A 27,581-nucleotide genomic window follows, 5' to 3' on the forward strand; every position below is an offset into this window, starting at 1 on the left:
TGATCTCGACCAATTGGGTAGGTTTAATTGGGGGTTTTAGTTTATGAGTTTCTGCTTGATAGTTTGTGTTCTGCTTTGATGTCTATAAGGAGGAAAAATAATGTGTCATATATCCATGTTGGTGGTTGTATATACTTAATACAAGTAATTTGAAATGTTTAGTTAGTATGTGTAATGCTTTCTCATCCATTTTTTGGATACTAGCATGAATTTATGACATGAACGGTGTAGATATGGCTTTTGAACATTTATTCTTTTACAAATGTCAGGTGTCGAGGAGTGAAAATAGACATCCTTGTATTATACATTGGATGAATGTTAGGCTTGGTGACATTAAAATTGCTTTTAGACTACAGTAGAATGTGGTTTGTACTATACATTGAAGTTTGTATTCAATGTATAATAGTTAATTTATTTATTTGTTCATTTAAGTTGACATTTGTTGTGTGCATGAACAAGTTATTGTTGAGTTATCTGTGTCAAAGGAAGAATTGCACAATAAATTTGTTAAAGAAGCATTTGACGGAGTTGGACGTGGATTTACGAAGCACATGTTAAAAAAAGAGGAGCTTGGTAGAATGAAGGCCAAAGTTGTTGATTTACTTCACCAAGTGAAGGAGCAGGAGGTTGTCATTACCACTTTGGAGATGGAGGTGAAGGAGTTACATGAATTTTTATGTGTAAGGGTAAAGTTTGTTCTCCATGATATTCCTTCTTTAGTACTTGAACCTCTATTAGTGGATGACAAACATCTGCAGAGGCCTAACATTAATGATAAAGACGTACTTGAAGAGCAAGATGGGGGAAAACAAAAAAGTAACATGTTATCTCGAGTGAAGCACGAAGCGAGGAAACGTGTGAAGATGGTTGTGATGAAAACACCATGGACTACATATTCATGAGAAGAAAGTAAAGACACTACACCATTTTTTACCTTAGACAACGCCTAAAAAGCATTGCCTAAAGTAGTAAAGCGTTGCCTTAACTTTAGGTAATGCTTTGACAATGCTTTTTCAGGCGTGGAATATGCAGCCGTGGGCTTAGGTTTAGACAACACTTTTTTGCAGTCATTGCCTTATACTGGTAGAACAAACAACGCTTTTCAGAAAAAAAGTTTAGGCAACGCTTTTTCTCATAATGTTTAGGCAACGTATTTTTAGTGTTGCCTATTGTTTAGGCAACGTTCTTTTAAATGTTGTCAATTGTAAAGGCAACGCTTATTTACATGTTGTCAGTCTTTTTAGGCAACACTTATTTACATGTTGTTTATGCTTTAGGCAACACATTTTCAATGTTGCATATTGATAGAATAGGCCACACATTTTCAATGTTGCATGTTAATAAAATGGGCAACGGTTTTGGGCAACGCTTATTTACTTGTTTGTCTTTTTAGACAATAGTTGTGTAAATGTTGTAAGTATTTTTTGACAACACTTTTTTAACGTGAAAAATTATGAAATACATCTTAATTTATAAAATTACGCAATATGCAACATTTTCAAACTGCTTTAAAATGTAATTCCATTGTATACCAAAATATTTCAAATGTGGAAGTTGCATTTTCCATTGTATACCAAAATAGTAGAAGTTGTAATCATTACAACTAATTATAGTTAGGAAATCTCTCAAAATTTCTACATTTCTTCAATCGATAAAAAATCTTTCTCATGTCTAGTATCAGTATTATCTTGACGTCCATCCTAAAACAATTAAACAAAATGTACAAACTTTTTAAAATATTATAAAGTTTATAAATAAAATAAGATAAATACAAATTGAATGCAAATTATATGTCTATACCTGGTCCAAATAAGGATCATGAGTGGAAGTAGATGAACCTGGAGCAACTACACTATTTTCACTATGCGTTTTGCATAAAACCTTTAAGCATAGACTGGAATATATGTACATATATTGTAGTTAATGATTAAAAAAGAGCATATAGACACGTTTTGTAAATTAAAATAAACTTACAATGACATCTAGTGTTTCTTCACCCACTACCTTTTTTTCTGAGTAGGACGACCTTGACGTGTTTTTATAAACATTTCTGCTCTAGTGACTTCTTCACCATCTTTTTTTGCAGCACTCTTTAAAAATTGAAAGTTAATAGTGAGCATTTGCAATTTTAAGTTGCAAGAAATAATGATATAACTAGAGTCATACGATGAGAGAGAAACAATTAAAATAATACCAATTGAGCTCGAACTCTAACAAAGTTTATTGGTCTCATTCAGTGCATATACTTTTTTGTTTGCCTATTACTTGCATTTTTTTTCACTAATGCTCTATATTTTGGGACAAGAAAAATTATCAGTATACTAAACAAGAGTTCTAAACAGAAACAAAAACAAAATTGAAAAACGAAAATAGAAACAGAAATAGAAACAACAACAACAACAACAAAAAAAGCAACAACAACAACCACAACTACAACAACAACAACAAAGACAACAATAACAACAACAACAAACAACAAATAACAACAAAAACAGAAACAAAAATAGAAATAGCAACAAAAACAAAAATAGAAGCAAACAGAAACAGAAACAAAAAAAACAAAAAATAGAAAACAAAAAACAGTACCAAAAACAGAAACAAAAATTGAATAAAGAAAACAAAAAAGAAAATATTTATGCGATAACAACATTATTAAACCTGAATAACAACATTTTTCCAATATGCAATCAAATTCTTGAAATGATGTTCAGAAAGGGATGGTGGTTGATGTTTCAGTTGTTCCTTCATGGTGGGATATTTTAGAAAATATTGTCTCTTGATATGACATTTGTACCGTCTCAATGCATCATTTATGCGACAAAATATTGCTTTCTCTCCATTCTTAGAAATAATAAATATTGTTATACCCAATTTAGTTTACCATCATTGTTTGCAACATTTAGTTCAACACCATTTGATTGGTCACCCATGTTAAATAAATCTCTTGGAACCTTTTTCAAAGCATAATGCCTATTTGCATCTAAAGGATCTTCAATATAAAAGCATTGATGGACCTGAGAAGCTAACACAAGAATCATTTTGGTAAAGCTTTTTGTTGAAATATACACAAGTAAGTCCATATTTATCTTCTTCGACCTCAAACCAATCACATTTGAACATCACAAACTTGAAATTACCATAATAATCTAACTCAAATATATCTTTGATTGCACCATAATATGTTACGGGTTCAATTTTTGAATTGTCATCCTTTGAGCTTGCAAAACTTGAAGTAAATGAAACCAATGTTACACTAGAATTTTGAGTTTTGTGTTTGGCATCCCGCTTCATAGTATGGAATCTATATCCATTAATGAGGTAACCTGAAAAACACTTTGCGACATTATTTGACCCTCTAGAAAACTCTTTAATTTGAGAAGACATGTCATCTTTCAAGGCTCGAATTTTGAACCATTCACTAAATTCTTGACTTTGGGTTTTGGCCTTCACCCACTTTCCTCTTTTAGTGCTCCTATTAACACTCTCATCAAACACTTTACAAAGGCATCAATATATTATTGGTTAAAAATACATAACAAATTTATATGACAAGATATTAAGGATAGGAAATTATTATCATACCTAATGTATAAGTCAATTGCATCACAATTGAATAAGAGGTATCGACGAGCTTGAGCTTTCGAGGTGAAATCTATAGAAAATGGTTTACCATTACTTTTCCCTCATATAGGGCGACCAAGACTTGAGAAATAATCAATTGCATCTATTTCACATACATCATTGTGATTATAATTGCGACGTTCTTTGTTTAACCTTGTTTCTACACCTCCATGCAAATATCTTCAGCAAAAAGTCAAAGCCTCTTCTGCCAAATACCCTTCAACAATAGAACCTTCTGGGTAAGCTTTATTTCAAACATAACTCTTTAGTCTGCATAAATATCTTTCAATGGGGTACATCCATCGAAATTGAACGGGGCCACCTAATTTGACTTCATTCGGCAAATGAATAGGTAAGTGAACCATTATGCTAAAAAAATTAGGTGGAAAAATCATCTCTAATTGAAAAATTATTTGTTCTACTTTTACTTCCAAGTAATCCATATCTTGCACTTGTATATCCTTTTGACATATAAAGTGAAAGAATGACCCAAATCGAATTAGAGGATCAGCCACTGTATCAGGCATAGTGCTTCTTATTCCCACTGGTAGTAAATAATGCAACATGAAATGTGCATCGTGACTCTTATAACCAGATATTTTATTGTTATTAACATGCACACACTTTAAAATATTTGATGCACTTTCATCTGGTAATTTGACAGCCTTAAAAACACCACAAAAGGTAGATTCCTAATTAGCATTCATTGAAAAACAGGCTACTGAAAATTGTACTCCGCCTTTATCAATCTCCCTTGGATGAAGATCCTTTCTTATTCCCATATTTTGCAAATCATAACGAGCATTAACATGATCTTTCGTCTTCCCTTGAATATCCAAAAATGTTCCCACAATACTATCACATATGTTTTTCTCAATATGCATGACGTCCAAATTGTGACATAATTTATTTGTTGCCCAATAAGGCAACTAAAAAAGATTGATCTCTTTTTCCATGGACCATCACTTGTCTTTTTTGCATTCTTTTCGAATTCATTGATAAAATCTTTTAACATATCTAACATGTGTGGTGTAGATCCAATTTTTTTTTTCCATTAAAAGACGTCTTATTAGATCTCCAAGGATGGCTCATTAGTAAAAAGACACGATGGTTCATATAGCACATTTTATGGCTATGTTTCAAGTAGGACAAATTAGTGTCATAATTACATTACGCACAAGCTAATCTTCCTTTGGTGCACTCGGGGTAGTCACTGATAGTCCATAGAAGAGCGACACGCATTAAAAACGTTTCATTTTCTAAAGCATCATATGTTTCTACTCCAAACTCCCATAAATCTTTTAGCTTCTAAATCAACGGCTGAAGGTACACATCAATATCATTTCCTGATGATTGTGGTCCAGGAATCAACAATGATAACATTGTATATTCAAGTTTCATGCACAACCAAGGTGGAAAGTTGTACACCACCATCATCACATGCCACGTGCTATGTGATATGCTCATGGTCCTTGTTATTGCTGGTTGACCTGGTCGCCAGTTGACTTCAAAGGCAAGCGGTGGCTCCTCCTATTTCTGGTGGACTCTGTGTCTCTTCTTGGATGCTGAAAAGCGGCTCTGTTGAAACAGAGGGGGCCCTACCTGTTGATTGCACTCCGACGATCAAGTAAGTTCAGGGCTTATAGAAACAATAAGAAAGTAAGCAGTTTCAGTCTTAGAAACAATGCACCTTTACCAGGGATCTCAACTCCCTTTCATAGACTTCTTTTAGGTTACCTCATTTTAACAACCCCTCTCACTAGACCCTTATCTCTAGTAAAATTAGGTTTGCTGAAGGACATTCTGCTACGTTGCCACACAATCTTAGCGCAAAAACCGCACAAAATCTTCCTCTTTGGAGTCAAATCTTAACAGCATGGTCGGTAAGGTACCAACTCATGCATCACAGGGCCCATCTGTCCCTGTAGGCACCTTAGTCCTTACATATCATGCATGCAGCTTTCCCCTGAAAACCCTAGCGCTCTTAGGTCTTGGCGTCCTTAGGAGATATTTGCTTGTGCTAGACCCGAATGTACTATACACACCATATGGACGCACTTTCTCACTGACTAGGCCTTTCATATATACGAGTTTCATCACACGCATTTCTGGGGGCCCACTATCGCGACCAGACCACCGAGTCGACCTGCTCGACAGGTGCCGATGTCCGATGCTGATGCTGATGTCCGAAGTCTGATCCGGTACACAAGCCCACTAAGCTCGAGCTGGAACTTGTTCTAGTGAAGAGGCTAACTGCTCGCCCATGGCGACCTACGTGTCCAGAGGGTGACGAGACGTGCACAGTGCATCGAGGTGACATTTTACCATACTCTCTCCCCAGCATACACGTAGCCATATCAACGGTTGAAGCGCGTTGCCGCTTGCACTTCCCCTTACATGTTAACCCTTCGACTTTTACGCTCCCTTCACTGTTTCATTCCCTCTCTGCGTATCTTTTCAAACATCTTTGCTTCGAACGCTCTACTCTTTTCTCCCAAATACCTTGTTTCTTCTCAACAATCATTCAAGGTACGTTCTTTTCCCTGTAACTGCCTTTGCCCTATTATTTCGATGCTCATAATCTGCTCATAACTGCGTTGGGACTGTTTATATTTCTCGCACTTATGATCGTTGCTCTCTATTTTTTTGCTTGTTTGCTTCATATTTTCCAAAACCTGTGCGTTTCTTCTTCTGAGTAGTGCATTTGTTTTCCTTCTCTGTTTTAGCTTTCCTATGTAAGATGGATCAACTAACCCCAAATTACAAAACCCTTTACCCTTGGGCTTCTAGTGACCTGTTAGGAGAAACTTCAGAGTTCACTACCTCCGTGAGCATAATGACGTATAGGAAGAGTGAACACCCCAAAAAGAACTGCCTTTTTGGCAAAGAGCATGACAAGTTTGTCAAAGTCGTGCCTTGCAGGGTGGGTGAGCCAGTTTGATGTGATTCCAATAGCCACATAGAACAAGATTCTTGACACTTTGAGGAATCACCTTGAGCTGGAAAATTTAGAGGCACTTTCTTAGAAGTTGGATCATGGTTCTAAAATCAAGAACTCACCAATAACAAGCACCGAATCCCAAACTCATTTGGATGAACCAAATATTGTCAAATTGAATCAACAAAGGAAGATAAAAAGAAGAGGCCGAACAGAATTGAAACAAACAGAAAAGAGGTGCTGGAAAATTAAAGGAACCGAAACAACAACAACTCAAAAATCAAGGCAACATGAACAAATTGAAGAAGAAGAAAGGAAGGAGAAGAGAATGCTCATGAAGATGGAAGATAGGTTGGATGATCACGCCACTAGAAGTATGGATGCTCCTAGATGAGTGTGGAAGCCGCCACTTGAGGAAACCATGGTCCTTCAAGATAAGACTAGAGTAGAAGCTCAAAAGCTCTCCAAATGCTCACTCCAATTTTGAGTATAGTTTCTTTAGATGAATTCAAATCTGAATTTTACAAGGAAGGCACCTCTATTTATAGCCTAAGGTGCTGAAAAATGAAAGCTAAACATTTCAAAATTCCCTCCCAAAACCATTTAGAACCGGCGCTAAAAATGCCAAGCAAGGAAGGTGTGATCCTTTCCTTCACTTTGGCACCCCCTATTCTACTCCTACACCTATCTACTAATACACCCCCCTAAAGCTCCTAACTAAAAACCTAAAAGATGCTATAACAAAAGAGGTTTCTAAGGTTTCCCTCTAAGCACCTTCAACTAAAGACACTACAAAAAGAGAAAATAAATGTCCTCTAGCTCCCAAGGCTTTGAACATGCTTCTTGTAATCCTTTGAGGTGGACTTTGACCTCCATGGGCGTCCTCCATTTGTGCCTCCACCTCTTCTTGAGCTTGATGAGTGGCCTCCATGTTCTCTTGGGCTTGATCTCCATCATACTCCCCGAGTTGGAGAGAATTCGACCACGAATTCTGGAGACCTACAGAAAAAGGAGTTAGATCGCTGACATTAAAAGTATGACTACCTAAGAATGTATCAGGCATATCTAACTCATAAGCATTGTCATTAATCCTCTTGAGGACTTGGAAAGGTCCATCCCCTCGAGGCATTAGTTTGGACTTCCTTTGAGTAGGAAAACGATCCTTCCTCAAGTGAAGCCAAACCCAATCGCCCTCATCAAACAACAATGCTTTTCTCCTTTTATTGGCAAGTTCAGCATACTTGCCAACCTTCTTCTCAATTCTCTTCTTGATGTCTTTATGCAAAGTTTTCACAAAAGAAGCCTTTTCATCCCCATCTTTGCACAAGACATCTTCAAGAAGGGGAATATGAAGAAGATCAAGAGGTGTTAGGGGATTAAACCCATAGACCACCTCAAAAGGAGAATGGGAGGTGGTAGAATTTACTACTCGGTTATATGCAAACTCAACATGGGGTAGTAAATTCTCCCACACTCTAGGATTCCCCGAAATAAAGCATCTCAATAGTTGTCCTAAAGTTCTATTCACCACCTCGGTTTGACCATCAGTTTGTGGGTGGCAAGTGGTAGAAAATAAAAGCTTAGTTCCAAGCTTGCCCCACAAGGTCTTCCAAAAGTGACTCAAGAATTTAGGATCTCTATCGGACACTATAGACCTAGGAATCCCATGCAAGCGAACCACTTCTTGAAAGAAGAGGTTTGCAATGTGGCATGCATCATCCACTTTGTGGCAAGGAATAAAGTGAGCCATCTTTGAAAAACGATCCACTACCACAAAAATGGAGTCCTTTCCCTTTGATGTCTTGGGTAAGCCTAAGATGAAATCCATAGATATATCTACCCAAGGCATTGAAGGGATAGGAAGAGGAGTATAAAGACCATGGGGATGCATTTTAGATTTAGCTTTGCGGCAAGCTATGCATTTATCACACAAACTATGAACATGCTTATGCATATGAGGCCAAAAGAAATGTTCATGCAACACATCCAAAGTTTTAGCAACCCCAAAATGACCCATTAAGCCCCCCTCATGAGCTTCCCTAACAAGAGATAATCTAATAGAGCATTGGGGAACACAAAGACGTTTTCCCTTAAAAAGAAAGCCATCTTGAATAAAAAAATCTTTGTGTCCTCCCTTAAGACACTCTTGATAGAGGAGAGAAAAATCAAGGTCATCATGATAAAGTTCCTTAATGTGATCAAAACCAAGATATTGAGAGGTTAAAAGATTTAGCAAGGTGTATCTTCTAGAAAGAGCATCCGCCACAATATTTATTTTGCCTTGCTTGTGTTTGATCACATAAGGAAATTGCTCAATGAATTCCACCCACTTAGCATGCCTCTTGTTAAGTTTGTTTTGGCTTTTCAAATATTTAAGAGATTCATGATCACTATGTATCACAAACTCTTTGGGAAAAAGATAGTGTTGCCAAGTTAACAAAGCCCTAACAAGTGCATATAATTCCTTATCATAGGTGGAATAGTTGAGATGACTTCCCTTCAATTTCTCACTAAAATAGGCGATGGGGTGGCCCTCTTGAAGGAGAACAGCCCCAATACCTATGCTTGAAGCATCACACTCAATCTCAAATGTCTTAGTGAAATTAGGAAGGGCCAAGATGGGAGCATTAGTCAATTTTTCTTTCAAAGTATCAAAAGCATTTTGTTGTGCTTCTCCCCAATGAAAGACCACATCCTTTTTCACTATGTCATTGAGTGGTGCGGCAATGGTACCAAAGTTTGGGACAAATCTTCTATAGAAAGAAGCAAGCCCATGAAAACTTCGGACCTCATTCAAAGATTTCGGTGTAGGCCAATTTTGAATGGCCACCACCTTTGTTTTGTCCACATGGACCCCTTTACAACTCACAACAAACCCTAGGAATTCTATATGATCAAGAGCAAACATACATTTAGCAAGGTTAGCATACAAATGTTCCTTCCTAAGGGTTTCCAAAACTTGCCTAACATGCAACCTATGATCATTCAAAGATAAGCTATAAATGAGAATGTCATCAAAGTAAACCACAACAAACTTACCAATGAAAGGTCTAAGAACATGATGCATGAGGCGCATGAAGGTACTTGGTGCATTAGTTAAACCAAAAGGCATAACTAACCACTCATATAAACCAAAGTTGGTCTTAAAAGCCGTCTTCCATTCATCACCCGGTTTGATACGGATTTGATTGTAGCCGCTTTTAAGATCAATCTTTGAAAAGATTTTAGAACCATGTAATTCATCCAACAAATCATCTAGTCTAGGTATGGGATGCCTATACTTAATGGTTATGTTATTTATGGCCCTACAATCCGAACACATTCGCCATGTGCCATCCTTTTTTGGCACTAAGATGATAGGCATAGCACAAGGACTCATGCTATCTTGCACCCACCCTTTCTCAATCAAAGCCTCAACTTGTTGGCGAATTTCCTTGGTTTCACTTGGATTGGTCCTATATGCGGGACGATTTGGTAAAGAAGAGCCCGGTATCAAATCAATTTGGTGCTCAATCCCTCTCAAAGGTGGAAGTCCATTTGGAGGATCTTGAAACACATCTTTGAACTCTTCTACCAAATTTCCCAAGCAATGAGGACTATCAACAAGTGATTCTATGCTAAGAGTTCTAGGGATGGCTAAAAAAAGAGGATGATGAGCCACTATTTCCCTTTCAATGTCACGCCTAGACACAAGGAGTGTAGGCTTAGAACTCTTATCTTTTTTATCTTTTTTATCTTTTTCACTCTCCCTCTTTTTCTTCATGATAACTTGGTCCTCATGGACTTCTCTTGGAGAGAGAGATTTTAAAGTAACCTTGTGACCATGGAATTCAAAAGATAATTTGTTGGTAAAGCCATCATGTAAAACTTTTCTATCAAATTGCCAAGGCCTTCCCAAAAGAACATGAGTGGCTTCCATGGGCACAACATCACATAATACCTCATCTTTGTATTTTCCAATGGAGAAATGGATGAGGACTTGTTTATTAACAATTATTTCTCCTACTTCACTAAGCCATTGTAACTTGTAGGGCTTTGTATGAGAGATAGTAGGCAATCCAAGTTTATCTACTACTCTTGTACTAGCCACATTTGCACAACTACCCCCATCCACTATCAAGGAACAAATGTTGTTTTGAATAAGACATCTTGTATGGAAAATATTTTCCCTTTGACTTTCATCAAAAGGTTGTGAAACTTGTCCAAGAAGTCTTCTCACAACTAACAAGTCCCCTTCAAGTGGACATTCGCTCTCTTCCTCACTAGATGCATGAGAATGCAATGAATGCTTTGAAGAATCCGAATCATGCTCACTAACTACAATGCCCTCATGCATGTACATACTTCGTTTGGAAGGACAATTTGCAGCAATATGACCATAACCCATACATTTAAAGCATTTAGTGTTAGATGTTCTAGTGGGAGACTTAGGTCTAGATGTTGATGGCTTAGATTCCTTGGGTTTGAAAGAAGAATCTTTGGAAGGATGTTTAGAAAAAGAAGTTTTGTTTCTCCAAGACTTGGAGTAGTATCCATTATTGGAAGCATTTTTAAAAGAGTTTTTCTTAGCAAGTTGGGCTTCCACCTTCATTGCAAGATGAACTAAAGAGCCCAATGATGAATACTCTTGTAACTCAACAATGTCTTGGATATCCTTCCTAAGACCACTCACAAACCTAGCAACCATGGCTTCTTCACTTTCTTCTAATTCAATTTTAAGCACAAGCGTCTCAAGCTCCTTATAATATTCATCCACATTTAGCGTGCCTTGTTGAAACCGTTGGAGTCTCAACATGAGGTCTTTCCTAAAATGTGGGGGCACAAACCTAGCGCGCATATGATCCTTTAAAGAGTTCCAAGAGTCCACGGGAGGACCCTTGTGATAGATAATGTCCTTTACAATCCCATGCCACCATTTCATGGCATAATCACTAAACTCTAGGGTGGCTAGCTTGAGCTTATGCTCATCTTGGATCTCATGGATCTCAAAAATTTGTTCACACTTAGCCTCCCAATCTAAATACACATTTGGATCACTAGAACCATTAAAACAAGGTAGTTTGACCGAAGGAAGCTTGGACTTTGCATCATGGTAGAAGCCATTGCCGTAGTGAATTCTTTCCCCTTGGTGATGATGTCTTTGTCCATGGACTTGGGGTGGAGGTCTCCTTCTCCTATGCTCATCTTCACGGCCAACATCATTTGAAGAAGCTCTTGAAGATGGTCTATGAGAATGATGTCCATCATGGATAGAAGGAGATGGTCTAGTTTGTTGGACCTCCATCTTTTGCATTTTCTCTTCCAACCTTCTAATTGTTCTTTGAGCTTCATGTAATTCACCAAGAATTGAAGCTTTGGAAGGAGAATTCTGCTTGTAGGATGCATCACTTGAAAATCCAGCCATTTGTAATTAAAAACAGCAAACACACAAAACAGCAAACAAGTTAAAAAAAATTAGCAAAAACAGTGAGCTATAATGAAACTGCCGAAGTGAACTTAAGGCTGAAAAATATATCACTCTCAAAGAAATAATGTTCTTGCTCCAATCTGATCTTGAGGCCTTGGAATCCTCAAATGAAATATGTCAAAGCAAGCACACCAATCTTAAGAGCAAACCACCACAAAACCAAAGAAACAATAAAGACAAACAAGAAAAGGTATAAGCAAGGAAAAGGTAATTGCAAAAGGAATACTATATGTAAGACAAACTCAAAGAATAAGAAGGAAAGACAATCAAGAAAATAAAGAACTCAATGAGAAAAGTAGGCACACAAAAGAATACCTAAGGAAAAGCACTAGAGTAGATGAAGAAAACAAAAATATTAGCTACTGGAAAATTTTTTTTTTATGCAAACAGTGCTTGATATTCACTGATTTAACTGGAACGTTGTAGAGCGAACTGGATTATGAAATTTAAACCACAGAAACTTCAAGATGTTAACTCAAAAATGACACTGGAATCAATTAAAAAAAGTAAGCCAATTGAGAGAAATAAATTTTTTAAAATCACTGCCAGATTACCGTATTTTTTTCGGCAGGAATGTACACTTTTTTTATTTTATTTATCATTTTTTGTGTACTTCATATTTTTGAATGATTCTTTTTTCTATTCTTTTCTAACACTTTGAATATCTCAAATCCAGAATTTCAGAATTTTACAGTACGTAAATCAGTTGCAATAAGGAAAAACAGTAAGCACTCTTTTCAGAAACAGAGGAATCCTAATAGAAATAAAAAACAGAATGATGAACTAGCAAAGACATAATAGAAAATGATGTATTGGAACTTGTATAGGTCTAGAATACAAGTATGAACTCAATTCTAAAAAGAAAATGCACAAAGGATCAACATCAACTCAGAATATTATATGACACCAAAGCAAGAAACAATCAAAACAATAAAAGTACTACTAGAAGTAATGACATATATGGAATAACATGACTAAGACAAAACTTGACATGATTCAAAAATTAAAAGACACAACACAAATTGTAACAAGTGAAAGGAAGCTTAAGGTAAACTCTAGGAAGGATAATGCCATTCCAAAAGAGCAACCATACTCATAAGAATTATGAGTGCCATAAACCTTTCAACAAACACTTGGAGCAAAAGAAAAACAGCAAGAATACTCAATTAAAATTCTAAAGCAGAAACTTAAATTGCAAGAAATTAAAAAGAGCTCTTGAAATAAAGTGCACACAACTCAACAATTAAACAAGAATGAACCTAAGACTCATGATACCACATGATGTGATTCCAATAGCCACATAGAACAAGATTCTTGACACTTTGAGGAATCACCTTGAGCTGGAAAATTTAGAGGCACTTTCTTAGAAGTTGGATCATGGTTCTAAAATCAAGAACTCACCAATAACAAGCACCGAATCCCAAACTCATTTGGATGAACCAAATATTGTCAAATTGAATCAACAAAGGAAGATAAAAAGAAGAGGCCGAACAGAACTGAAACAAACAGAAAAGAGGTGCTGGAAAATTAAAGGAACCGAAACAACAACAACTCAAAAATCAAGGCAACATGAACAAATTGAAGAAGAAGAAAGGAAGGAGAAGAGAATGCTCATGAAGATGGAAGATAGGTTGGATGATCACGCCACTAGAAGTATGGATGCTCCTAGATGAGTGTGGAAGCCGCCACTTGAGGAAACCATGGTCCTTCAAGATAAGACTAGAGTAGAAGCTCAAAAGCTCTCCAAATGCTCACTCCAATTTTGAGTAAAGTTTCTTTAGATGAATTCAAATCTGAATTTTACAAGGAAGGCACCTCTATTTATAGCCTAAGGTGCTGAAAAATGAAAGCTAAACATTTCAAAATTCCCTCCCAAAACCATCTAGAACCGGCGCTAAAAATGCCAAGCAAGGAAGGTGTGATCCTTTCCTTCACTTTGGCACCCCCTATTCTACTCCTACACCTATCTACTAATACACCCCCCTAAAGCTCCTAACTAAAAACCTAAAAGATGCTATAACAAAAGAGGTTTCTAAGGTTTCCCTCTAAGCACCTTCAACTAAAGACACTACAAAAAGAGAAAATAAATGTCCTCTAGCTCCCAAGGCTTTGAACATGCTTCTTGTAATCCTTTGAGGTGGACTTTGACCTCCATGGGCGTCCTCCATTTGTGCCTCCACCTCTTCTTGAGCTTGATGAGTGGCCTCCATGTTCTCTTGGGCTTGATCTCCATCACAGTTTGTTGTGACGAGTCGTCAGACCCAGAGGGATCGTTTTATTTCATCTATTCCACTATCTTTCAAAAGCTTCTCTTCCGCCTACCCTTTCCCAGTTTCGAGCGGGCTCTTCTCACCGAAATTAATATCGCCCCTGCCCAACTACATCCAAATAGTTGGGCGTTTGTTCGGGCGTTCTCCATCCTGTGTCACCATATTGGCCATTTGCCATCAGTGGATGTATTCCTCTATTTCTTTGAAGCCAAAAGCCCGAACGAAAGCTGTGGGTGAGCTTCAATGGGGTTGCTAGGAGAGTTCTGTTAACCCTCTTCCATCAATCGTACAAGGGCTTCAAGGGTAAGTTCTTCAAAATTCGTTGCAACAAAGATGATCTGACCTTTTTGGATGGGTTTCCCCTATACTAGACACAAAAACCTGAGCTTAAGAAACTCAAATGCCTTGAAGACTTACCCACACAGGAACGAGAGGTGTGCGACTTCCTCTCTAACCTCCAAGTAGTATTTAGATCCACCGAGCTGATTAAACACGAGTACAACCCTAGAACCTTTAAGACTTACATTGTTATCCCCTTCCTCTTACACCTGTTAGCGTTACTTTGCTTGTGTGTGTTTACTTGAATTCCTATATGTTTCTTTTTTCATGCAGGCATGGTGTTGGATGCTCGGAAGAGGAAACACCTGGCTGCTGCGGCCATACAGAAGAAAATTGCTCTAGGCTCTTTTGCTAAGGATAAAAAGATGAAAGCGGTGGTTGAGGTCGCCCCTTTTGAGGACGAGGAGACCTGCTCAGGTCTTGTCTTCCGACTGGGATGGTCGGGCTCCCTCCTACCGGGAATTTCCCCTCCCTGTGACATCGTGGTGCAAGAGGGCAGAGATTTAAGCGCTTCGGAGGGAGATAAATGGGACTCCTCTGCTGACCTGTCTTCTTTCCTCCAGAAGATGCTGAACTCTACAAGGGTCAAAGAGAGGTTGGAGAACTTGGAAGAGGATTCCTTGACGGAGCATATGTTAAGGCAACTAGGGGAGTCCCTAGTTGCGCACAACCTTCTCCTTTCTAGGGTGCGGAGGGCAAAGGAACTGCTTAACCAAGAAGTCCTCCAATCCACTGAGCTCAAACGCCGAGTAACCGGACTTACCCAGAGGTGGAGGAGCTTCAAAAGATTGACCGAGAGACCAAGACCCCTGTTGTTTGAGAAATCCCAAGAGGATTTGAGGTTTTACGCCAGGAACGACGACCTTCATACTAAGGTGGAAGGGCCGAAGAAGGAGCTAGCCAGCAAAGACGAGGAGATGGCTTAGCAGAAGGAGGAGTTGGCTCGCATGGATGAACTCCTCTAACAAACTAAGGACGAGCTCATCACCGATTCCTATGCAGTGGGTTTTGAGGATGTCATGGCTCAGGTTTCCTGCGTGCATCTTGGGGTGGACCTTTCTCAAACAGGATTGAACAAGACTATCTCAAATGGGCACTTGGTGGATGCAGAATAGCGGTGGTGAATCTCCCTACCATTGTCCTCATTTTGTAACTTAATGAACATCTGATTATTTTGTATATACCTATATGTATGAAAGTCTTCCTTTTCCAATCTGACCCCTCTATGTATGAGCGCCTTACTTTCTTTCAAACTTAACATTGTGTCTGACTTCGTCTAACTCGTAAGTTTTGAAACGATTTTGCCAACTAATAGTGCGCCAATGATCGCCCTTCCCTAAGTAGCACGATCCTCTATGACCTTGCTTTTGCACTTGGTGTCCCTTGTCTTTCTCGATCGTGGCATTTTCATCCAAAGGGGGAGGTTTACTAGGCAATTTACTTTTCTCGACCTTGACACATAAAGGAAAGGGAGATTTTTACTCGAAACCTTACTGTTCTCGGCCTTGGTGTATGAAGGCAAGGGAGATGTTTACTTGGAACCCTACTGTTCTCGACCTTGGCGTATAAAGGCAAGGGAGAGGTTCGCTTAAATTTACTGTTCTCGACCTTGGCATATAAAGGCGAGGGAGATGTTTACTTGGAACCCTACTGTTCTCAACCTTGGCGTATAAAGGCAAGGGAGAGGTTCGCTTAAATTTTACTGTTCTCGACCTTGGCGTATAAAGGCAAGGGAGATGTTTACTTAGAACCCTATTGGTCTCGACCTTGGTGTATAAAGGCAAGGGAGAGGTTCGCTTAAATTTTACTATACAATATATCGCAAACATATTTTTCAACTAACTTTTTTTTATTGGGTGACCTCATTAAAAACTCTGATAAGGGAAAAAGAGTGTCCCTCTAACTGAGTACAATGATATGATTAACTGAAATAAAACTTGAGATTGGCCTCATTCCATGTTCGGGAATTGTCCCGCCCTCCAAGGTCTCGAGTTTGTAGGTTCCGTTCCCGAGCACCTCTATTACACGGAATGGACCAGTCCACTTGGGAGACAACATGTTCTCCGACTGGTAGGGATGAGTTTTTTGCATTACCAAGTTGGCGACCTGGAACTGTCGGGGTTTCAACTTGGACTTGTGCTTATACTCCACCCTCCTCTTTGATGGAGATCAAGCTCAAGTGGACATGGAGGCCAATCAACAAGATCAAGAAAAGGTAGAGGCGCAAATGGAGGACGCCCATGGAGGTTAAAGCCCACCTCAAAGGCTTACAAGAAGCATGTTCAAAGCTTTAGGAGCTAGGGGACAATTATTTTCTCTTTTTGTAATTTCTTTGGTTGAAGGTGCTTAGAGGGAAACATTAGAAACCTCTATTGTTATAACATCTTTTAGTCTTTAGTTAGGAGCTTTAGGAGGGTGTGTGTGTTAGTAGTTAGGTGTAGAAGTAAATAAGGAGGTGCCAAAGTGAGAGAAGGGATCACACCTTCCTCATGTCTTGTTTAGGCGCCGGTTGTAGCTTCTTTTAGGAGGGAATTTTGAATTCTCTTAGTTTGTTTTTCAGCACCTTTAAGCTATAAATATAGGTGCTCTCCTTGTACATTTCAGATTTGAATTTTAATGAGAGAAACTACACTCAAATTTTGAGAGAGCATTGGAGAGCTTTGAGCCTTCTTCTCTAGTCTTATCTTGATGGTTCCATGGTTACCTCAAGTGGCGGCTTGCACACTCATCTAGGAGCATCCATCCTTCTAGTGGCGTGATCATCCAACCATACATCCATCTTCATGAGCTTTCTCCTCTCCTTCCTTCCTTCTCTTTCAATTGTTCATGTTTAAGTTTGTTTCCTTGAAATTCTGTTCGGTGTTCTTGTGTTCTTGAGTTTTTGGTTCAACTGTTGTTATTTTCCAGCACTCCTTTTCAGTTTTCTTGCCTTTTAATTCATTTTGTTCGGTTCATAGTTGTTCTTTTTCAATTCTATTCGGTGCTTTTGATTTTTACCTCTTTTTGTTGGTTCAATTTGACAATATGAGGAACTTCCATATGAGTTTGGATTTGGTGCTAGTTTTGGTGAGTTCTTGACTTAGAACATTGATCCAATTCTAAGAAAAAGTGCCTAACTATTGTCCAACTCAAGTTGATTCCTAAGAATGTCAAGAATCATTCTCTTCTTTGCTATTGGAATCACATCACTCTTCAAGGCTTCGGCCTTGATTTGCGCTTCCTGACCTTGTCCAACAGGTCTAAGTTTACCCTTCTTTCCTCGTTAGACTCCTCGACCACGAAGTTCTGGAAACGAGGTGAACTTTCCTGAATCTCAACGGGAATCATGACATCAGAACCATACACCAGGCTAAAAGTGTCTCCTTGGTGGTGGACTGGGGAGTGGTATGGTAAGCCCACACAATTCTGGGGACCTCGTCCGCCCAAGTTCCCTTGGCTTTCTCCAGTGTTCTCGTTAGGCCCCTGAGCAAGACCCGGTTGGCGGATTCGACCTGCCCATTCGTCTGGGGGTGCTCGACCGATGCGAACACCTGCTTGATACCGAGCTCTGTGAATAGTTTGCCTAGCTGCTGACTTGCGAACTGGGTGCCATTGTTAGACACTAAAGGTTTTGGGATTCCAAAACGACAAACTATGTTCTTCCACACGAAGTGTTGGACCTTGTGAGTCGTGATTTGTGCAACAGGCTTGGCCTCTACCCACTTGGTGAAGTACTCGATGGCGACCACAAGGTAATTCATCTGACGAAAACGGTCATAGGATGTCAATCCCCTAGGTGTGAAAATGCCATGGACTATGGATCGACCGCAATTCCTCTAGGGGCGCATGATGCCAATCGGCATGCTGCTGGCATTGCTTGCACACTGTACATACCTCGTGGAATCCTCCCTCATGGTTGGCCAGTAGTACCATACTCGAACAACCTTTGACGAGAGAGCTCATCCGCTGATGTGACTCCCAAAAATACCTTTGTGGAGTTCAGTCATGATACGTGTGCACTACACCCCACTCACACAGGACAAGATAGGGTGAGTGTAGCCATCCCTGAATAAGTTTCCATCAACCAGAGTATGCCGACATGCGTTCTTCCGGACGACACTGGCTTCCGCTGGATCCAGTGGGAGTAGACCATCAGACAGGTAGCGCCTATAGGGTGTCATCCAGGTTTTACCTCCGTCTACCAAGAAAATGTTCAATGGCTCTCCTATTGACGAGCCGTATGTGCTTACCCTGGGTACCTTCAACGTTTCTTGAGTCAACAGCCGGTGACCTCTTCTTCCGCCTTCCAAGCCATTTACCTGCTAGACTTCTTCCACACAGCTTGTGGTAGTTCTGGGCGTCTTTAAGGTTTCTTGAATGACTGTCCTCTGCCTGCCCCCCTGCCTGAGTTGGCGAGCTTTTGCAGTATGTCGGCTCAGGCATTTTGCTCTCTGGGGACATGTACTAACTCGAACGTATCGAAAGCCTCTCTCAAGATTCTAACATACTCTAGGTATGCGGCCATCTGGGGGTCTTTGGCCTGGTATTCGCCCGTAACCTGCCCAATTTGATGGAAACCAAGTAGAGGATGCTCAAGCCCATGAAGCCCAAGCCCAACAAGGGGCCCAAGCCCAATGAATTACTAGGAGCATGGCAAGAGCTTTGGGACAAGAGTATCAAAAGATGGCTCTTCTTATTTCTTTTATAGAGTAGGGGTGCGGATGTAATAAATAGGTGTGTAAGTAGTAAAGGATGCTAGGGGGAGTGTAGATAGGAGTTAGGAGGTGGCAAACTAGGAAGGAAAGTCACACTTCCTTCATGCACTAGTTGGCACCGAATTTGAGTGTCATTAGGGGCACATTTGGCTTTGCATTTCAGCACCTTATAGGCTATAAATAAAGGTACTGCCCTTGTACAAATCAGAATTGGAAATTAGAAGTAGAGAGACTATACTTGTTGGAAATCAGAATTGGAAATTAGTCTTGTTGTCTTCTTCTTCCTTTGTCTTATCTTGTGTGCCAATGGTGAGCTTCAAGTAGCGGCAACCTTTCACTTATCTTGGAACAAGGCTCCAAGTGGCGTGACTGCATTTTCCAAGTCTCAAATCCAGCAAGCTTCACTCCATAAGTGTTCTTTCTTTCATTTCTTTCAAATTCATTCGGTAGTTTCCATTGTTTAGTGTTCTTCCTCCTTTTGCACCGTTTAAGTTTGTGTTTCCTAGCTTTGTTTTCAATTTCTGTTTGGTACAGTAGCTTTATCTTTCAATTCTGTTCGGTTCTCATTTGTTATTCTTCATTCCTTGTTGTTTGATTCCATTTGACAATATATGGACTTCCATATGAGCTTTGGTTTGGTGCAAAGTCTTTGTGAGTTCTTGAATTAGAACATTGATCCAATTCTAAGTAAAGTGCCATTTCATGACCAACTCAAGTTGCTCCTAAGAATGTCAAAGAATCATGTATTCTTGTTATTGCATTCATATCACAGTTATCAGTAGTGAGTCGCTCTTTACCAGCAAGCTTTGAGCACCCATCTCCTTGGCTAGCAACATCCCTGCCACTAAGGCCTCATACTCACCTTGGTTGTTACTAGCTTTGAAGGCGAACCGCAGGGCCTGCTCTATCAATAACCCATTTGGTCCTTCTAAGATGACACCAGCCCCGCTTCCCTGTTGGTTGGAGGATCCATCTACGGAGAGGACCTACTGGAAGTCTCCCTCCGCTCGATGTATGGCCATCGAGGAGAGTTCTGCCATGAAGTCAGCATAAACCTGCCCCTTGATAGGGCCTCTCGGCTCATACTGTACATCAAAATCGGACAGCTCGACCGTCTAGCGCACCATACGCCCTGCCACGTTGGGCTTCTGTAAAACCTTACAAATGGGAAGGTCGGTCATTACCATTACAGCGAAACTTTGGAAATAGTGGCGGAGCCTTCGTGCTGCAAATAATACTACTAAAGCCGCCCTTTCAATGGCCTGGTTACGCACTTCGGGTCCCTGCAATACTTTGTTGACGAAGTAGATAGGTCTATGGACACGTTCTTGCTCCTGGACGATGACTGAGCTGATTGTTCGTTCTGTGACGGTGAAATACAGGTGGAGGAGAGGTACTTGGAAGCGGCTTACATAGGACAGGAGGGCTGGCCAGATACTCTTTTAATTTGAAGAACGATTCCTCAGACTTGTTTGTCCATACAAACCTGTTGTTCCTCTTCAAACACTGGAAATAGGAATGCCCTCTATACTTCCCTGCCGATACAAACTAGGACAAGGTCGTCATTCTTCATGTCAACTGCTGCACCTACTTTATCGATGTCGGGCTCCTCATAGCTATAATCGCTGCACACTTCTTAGGGTTTGCCTCTATTCCCCGCTCTGTGATGAGGAAACCCAAGAACTTCCATGCCTCTACCCCAAATACACACTTTTCGGGGTTTAACTTCAACTTGTGTTTGCTATTGTAGTAAATAACTCCTCTAGGTCGGTGATGTGTTGGTCCTTCTCATGGGAGGTGACGACCATGTCGTCCACATATACCTGCACATTTCGCCCTATCATAGGGGCAAGCACCCTGTCCATCAATCTCTAGTATGTCGCACCAACGTTCATGAGCCCAAAGGACATCACCTTATAACAGTAACTGGAAATCTCTGTCATGAATTTCGTCTTGCATTCGTCTCAGGGATGCATCCGGATCTGATTATACTCGGAGAAGGCATCCAGAAAACTAGAGTCTACAGTCTGACGTGTTATCTACCAAGGCGTCGATGCTCCACAATGGATACGAGTCTTTTGGACAAGCCTTGTTTAAATATGTGAAATTGAAACACATCCTCCAGTTTCCATTGTCCTTCTTAACCAACACCACATTCGCTAACCACTCAGGGTACTGTCTCTCACTTATGAGGCCAACACTCAGCAGTTTCTGGGTCTCCTGCCTGTGACCAGGCGTCTCTCGTCATTAAACTTCCTCCGCCTCTGGCGCACGGGCTGAGCCTTTGGATCCATGGTGAGACAATGGCACAAGAAATCAGGGTCGATGCCAGGCATGTCTAAGGAAGTCCACGCGAAGGCATCCAAATGTTGTGCTTTCACCTCGACGATCTGGTCTTGTGCTTCCTGGCCTAGGGACTTGCCGAGCTTGAACTTCTTGCCCCCGATCTCCCTTTCCAGTACCTCCCCTGCAGGCTCGGGTCTTCTTTCCCGGGCCATCTCAGCTCGAGCGACCCCTTCTCCCTTTTGAGGTTGGCTGGTGACGGAGCACACCCCTTTCTTCATCTTTAGGCTATTCTCATAGCACTTTTTCGCCGCCTTCTGGTCAGATTTGATGGTAATTAATGCTCCCTCAAGGGAGGGCAACTTCATCTTCATATGCCTTGTAGAGGCCACGACTCTTATCCTATTTAGGGCAGGTTTGCCTAAAAGGATGTTGTAAGCTGAAATAGTGTAGACAATGAGGTACCTTATATTAACGGTGCGTGATAACGTGCCGGTTGTGAAAGTCGTCCTTAGTTCTACGTGCCCTCCCACTTCCACCTGGTCCCCCGCAAATTCGTATAGGCAGCCATCATAAGGTCTCAGCTGGTCGGGCGGCAACTGCAATTTGTTGAAGGTCGACTAGAACATTACGTCCGCCGAGCTCCCCTGGTCAACGAATACCCGGTGCACCTTTCTCCCTACTGTCACCACTGAGATTACGACTGGGTCATTATCACCTGGGACCACATCCTGTAGGTCGGCCTTCGTGAAGTAGAGATCGAGCTTAAGGGACTGGTGAGGCTCCCGTGCTTCCACTGCCATTACCCCTCCGGCATACTTCTTTCATTGGGAGATGGTAGATCCTCGTCCCGAAAATCCCCCAGAGATTGTGTTGACCTCCCCGTGGACTGGTAACTCATGTCCCTGATCTTCTGTTGGGGCTACCGACGTCGGGGTTTCTTGATTTTCTTCCAAGTATTCCTTTAGAAAACCATCCCTCACCAACTCATTCAACTGGTGTCCGAGTGCTAGGAAGTTGCGCAGGTTGTGACCAAAGGCTTGGTGGAATTCACACCAAGTGTCCTTGCTTGGCCCCAATCTTCTATTGGTCGTTGGAGGCAACTTCAGCTTGTTGGCCACGTTGGGGATGATGATAAACTCCTTGAGTTCTATTATGAACTTGTGCCTGGTGGGCACACCTTCCCTCGTTCGTGCCTTGGTCTGATGCTTTCTCGGCTGGTATGGCGTCTGCCTAGCTGAGGGTTTCTTCTCTGTGGTGGCTTTATGCACCCCAATGGATTGAGGTCGACCAGTTCCTCGAGGTCTTGTTGGTTCGACGCTTCCACGTTTTTCCGTCACCTCCTCCTCTGTGTCGATGTGGGCCACAACTCGACGGTGGATCTCGCTAACCGTCTTTGGACGACACCTTATTAGAGAATCGCTGAAAGGTCTTGATAGCATTCCCCGCCTGAAGGCGTGCACCATCATGGCTTGGTCCTTGGTATGCAGTTTTACCACCAATGCCCTGAACCGACTTAGGAAGTCTTTCAAGGGCTCTCCCTGATACTGTTTCACATCAAAGAGGTCGAAAGAGATAGAGGGTGGAGCCCGATTGACAATGAACTATTCCCTGAATAATATTGAGAAATGATCAAATGAAGTGATGTGTCCGTTGGGGAGACTGATGAACCAGTCCAATGTTGTGCCCGAGAGTGTTCCCATAAACAGCTTGCAGTGCATAACATCAGTTCCTCCCGAGATCATCATTTGGGTGTGAAAGGTCGTCATGAGGGCCTTCGGGTCTTCGATACCTGTAAAGGTGATTTTTGGAGTCATGAAATTGGTGGGTATCACAGCATTCATGATCGCTTGGGAAAAAGGCATGGGGCGAGCCCTAACTGGAATGGGCGGACTTTGCTCGCCTGTTGTGCGCTCCCCCATGCGTTGCAGTTCCTCATTGGCCATGCATAGTTCTTTGTTGTCTGTTTGTGACGCATCAAAATCGACCTGGAATCGATTTTGACTGGCTGTCTGCTCGGTCTGAACCTCAGCCAGAATCCTGTCCTGATCAGCCTGGAACATCGCCACCGTCTGCTGAAAGGCGCGAATGGTCTCCATGAGTTGTTGCATGGTGACGTTGTCTCCTCCCTTAAGTGCAGATGAGCCTTGTCTTGTGTGTTCTCATGTTGCTAGATGGCTCTAAACACGATTGTGGATGAGACCTAGTTTTATCAGGCCCCACGGTGGGCGCCAAATGTTCTTGCTGATTGACCTTGTCGCCGGTTGACTTCAAAGGCAAGAGGTGGCTTCTCCTATTTCTGGTGGACTCTGTGTCTCTTCTTGGATGCTGGAAAGTGGCTCCGTTGAAACAGAGGGGGCCCTACCTGTTGATTGCACTCCGATGATCAAGTCAGTTCAGGGCTTATAGAAACAATAAGTAAGTAAGCACTTTCAGTCTTAGAAACATTGTACCTTTACCAGGGATCTCAACTTTCTTTTATAGATTGCTTTTAGGTTACCTCCTTGTAACAACCCCTCTCTTCAGAGCCTTATCTCTAGTAAAATTAGGTTTGCTGGAGGACATTCTGTTACGTTGCTACACAATCTTAGTGCAACAACCGCACAAAATCTTCCTCTTTAGAATGCAAATCTTAACAGCATAGACGCTAGGGTACCAACTCATGTACCAGCATCACGTGGCCCATCTGTCCCTGTAGGCGCCTTAGTCCTTACGTATCATGCATGCATCTTTCCCTTGAAAACCCTAGCGTTCTAGACCCGAATGTACTATAAACACCACATGCACACACTTTCTCGTTGACTAGGCCTTTCATATATATGGGTTTCATTACACGCATTTCTGGGACCCATTTATGTGGCCCACTATCGCGACCAGACTACCGAGCCGACCTACTCCACAGATGCCAATGTTCGATGCCGATGCGATGTATGAAGTCTGGTCCGGTACAATCCTAAATGGATTAAAGCCATCACTAGCCAGAACAAGTCTTACATTGCGCGAATCAGTAGAAATATCTTCATGAAGACTATCAAAGTTCTTCCAAGCTTCACTAATGGAAGAGGCCCAAGCACCACCTCAATTAAAAGCCCACAAACATGTCAAATTGGGCCAATCACTAGGGTCATGGCTAAGAAGCTTCAAGAGGATTGGAACACTGCCACTGGTGGCAGAGAGACCTACCTATACATGCTCAAAGACGCCATAGCCTTTAGTGTAGAATAACATTTAAAATTCTTGTCAAAATTAGCATAGAATGTTTCTTTTGTAATTTTGTTAAAAATGACAATTGGTACCTAAAATACCAACCTTAGTTTAATTAGAGTTTCCTAAACTCTTAATTAAACTTAGGCCGGTCCAAGCTAGCTAATTTGAGCGTAAGTTCTAGAACCAATTGCACATGCTAGATTCTAGAACATGCCTCCCATGTGCTCAATTCTAGAAGCCAATTTTTATTTAGAATAGCTTTGAATTTCCCTCTCTTTTTACCTTGTGTAAACCGGCCTCCATTGCTATTTAAGGAGATCCAATTTCACTTCTTGCCCAAAACCTCTTAGGTTAGGCTATTGATCTTCAATTCTCAACTTACAAAAGAGAGATGGCCTCACCACTCTCATCCCCTACCTAACATGCACCTCCAAGGTCACCACACCTCTTAGGAGGACCTTGTTCGCTTCCAATCCATTGTGCTTCCGCCGATCATCAACTAAATTTCCAAATCATGAAGAAACTTCTCCGTCATTCACCATCAGCGGATGTCTCATTTTCCCATCCTTCGATCATTCTTCTTCATGCCATCTCATTGACTCAACAGTCTTTGAAGTCTAGGAATCAATGGAAAGTGTCGCAATACTTAGGCAGGAACTTTATGCTCATATTTTGGCTGCTCAACCTCAATTGACATTTGGAAATTCCTTCCATCGCGAAGATTTACATATACTGCAAACATCTAAACCCTCATTCTCTTGCCAAAATAACATGCAATCTTTTGGACAAGCATGAATTTTTATAATCAAGGCCTAAATCACTAATCATAGTCTTTGTTTTGTTAAAAGAATCAGGAATAACCTCTTTTAGTAATTGTATCAGTGAATGAGGAATTGCTCCAACCATGAAGAAATTTCAATAAATACAGTCGAATGAAGAAAGATAAAGTGGAGAAGTTTTTACACCCATGGTAGAGTTCTTGATTTGCATCATTAATCAAATTGTAGAACTTTCTAGCTTCATCGTTAGGACCCTCTTTGCATCCTTTTCCTTCTGCCACATTTCTATGTGTGTAATACAATAAGCCATAAATATCATCTTGTGAATCTTCATTATCTATCATGTCATCATCACTTTTGGTAGTCAAAGGTATTTCTTCTCAATGGTGAATTCAAACATTATATCCTTTTAGAAAGTCTGTGGCTATTAAATGATCATAGACCACATGTCTTCTTGCCCAAACACAGTTTCTACAATCAGTGCATGGACATAAAATCTCACGTTCTTGAGGTCTTCCTCTAGTGTAAGTAAAATCTAAAAATGACTCAAGACCATCTATATACTCTTTGCTAAACCTTGAAAATTTTGCCCATTCTTTCATCATCACCTTTAATGTAAAATATAAACAAAATTATTTATATCACATCACAATTTATAATGTTAAAAATAATATAAGAAATTGAAACGGTAAAAAAATATAAGAAATATATATATATATATATATATGATAGAATCTTGTAAATATTTTTGTATTTTTTAAACAACTAACTAATTAGAAATAATAATAAATTTGAAATCATGAGAAGAGAGGATTAAATATTTTTTTTTTCAGTGTAAAATTTCAAACTTTAACTAGATTTTGTATCCGCAACAATATAAATATATGTAAAAATTTAAGCAAACCAGGAAATAAATGCAAATATATGTAAAAATTTAAGGAAGATCATAATAATTTTCTTATAAGAAATCAAATTAGAAATAGTAAATAAAGAAAAGAGATATCCTATGACAACGGGTTTTTTACAATATGGAGTAAGAATTTCTTCATCTGTGACCGTGTCATCAGCAGCAAGAAAAAAGCATAAGAAGTGAACTGTAATAATAAATCTGTACTCTCCATGCAATTATAGTCCCATGCAATTATATTTATTTTGTCCCTGTTAATTTTTTTCAAAAGTATCATTTTATTTTATAATAGTTTAATGGTGGGACCTTAAATGCCGTTGTCACATATTATATAATCTCATAAGGCTGGTCTTATTTTTATTGTATTAAAATAAAGTTATTTTTCTAAAGCTGATTTAAAAGAATTATATGATAAAAAAATAAATTTAAGACTGTGAGAGAACAAATCTCTGTATTTATTATAACAATACTCATTGTTTTTATTATTATTAATGGATATCAATTTTTGTGTTGTTTCTACATAATAAACACCATTTCTCACTTTTCTATAATAAAACAAGAGGTGAAAATAGAATGCACTAAACATATTTTTCAAAATAAAAAAAATTACTAAAGTGTATAATCTTTATTAGTTGTTATTTTATGGATGATAGATAACTATAAAAAAAACCTTAGAATTTTTATCTCTCCCGGATGTATTTATTTAATTTTAAAAAAAAATATTAATTACATGTATACCCTCTCAAACTTTAAATACATTATATGCATAAACCCCTCTTATATTAAGCATTTCCCTAAGAAATGTTATTATAATGACGAAAAAAAAACTCGAGTATTATTTTTAATCAATATTAAATTTTTACATCAATGATGTGAATAAGAAGTTTAAAGTAAAGGACTGTCTAAGTTATTCGAATTGATTTTGTAGTAATAAGAGAAATGTTTTATATAAAAATTAATTCCATTACATATATACCCTGTATTATTAAAATTAAACTTTAAATATAATTAAAAATGATGCCAACAACTTTTTTACAAGTAAAATTTGAGTGTACAGGTTTACCTAAACGACAAAA

The 27,581-nt window shown here is 39.8% G+C and overlaps 2 pseudogenes; both read right to left on the reverse strand.

Annotated features, from left to right (window-relative positions):
• Positions 1 to 1,634: 1,634 nt before the first annotated feature.
• Positions 1,635 to 24,645, reverse strand: LOC150028767 (uncharacterized; annotated as a pseudogene).
• Positions 24,646 to 25,331: 686 nt separating this feature from the next.
• LOC150028768 (uncharacterized) lies at positions 25,332 to 26,203 on the reverse strand (annotated as a pseudogene).
• Between the last annotated feature and the right edge of the window lie 1,378 nt (positions 26,204 to 27,581).

Source organism: Phaseolus vulgaris, chromosome 3 (genome assembly GCF_051622355.1).
Source record: "Phaseolus vulgaris cultivar YP4 chromosome 3, ASM5162235v1, whole genome shotgun sequence".
In the NCBI taxonomy this organism is placed as follows: domain Eukaryota; kingdom Viridiplantae; phylum Streptophyta; class Magnoliopsida; order Fabales; family Fabaceae; genus Phaseolus; species Phaseolus vulgaris.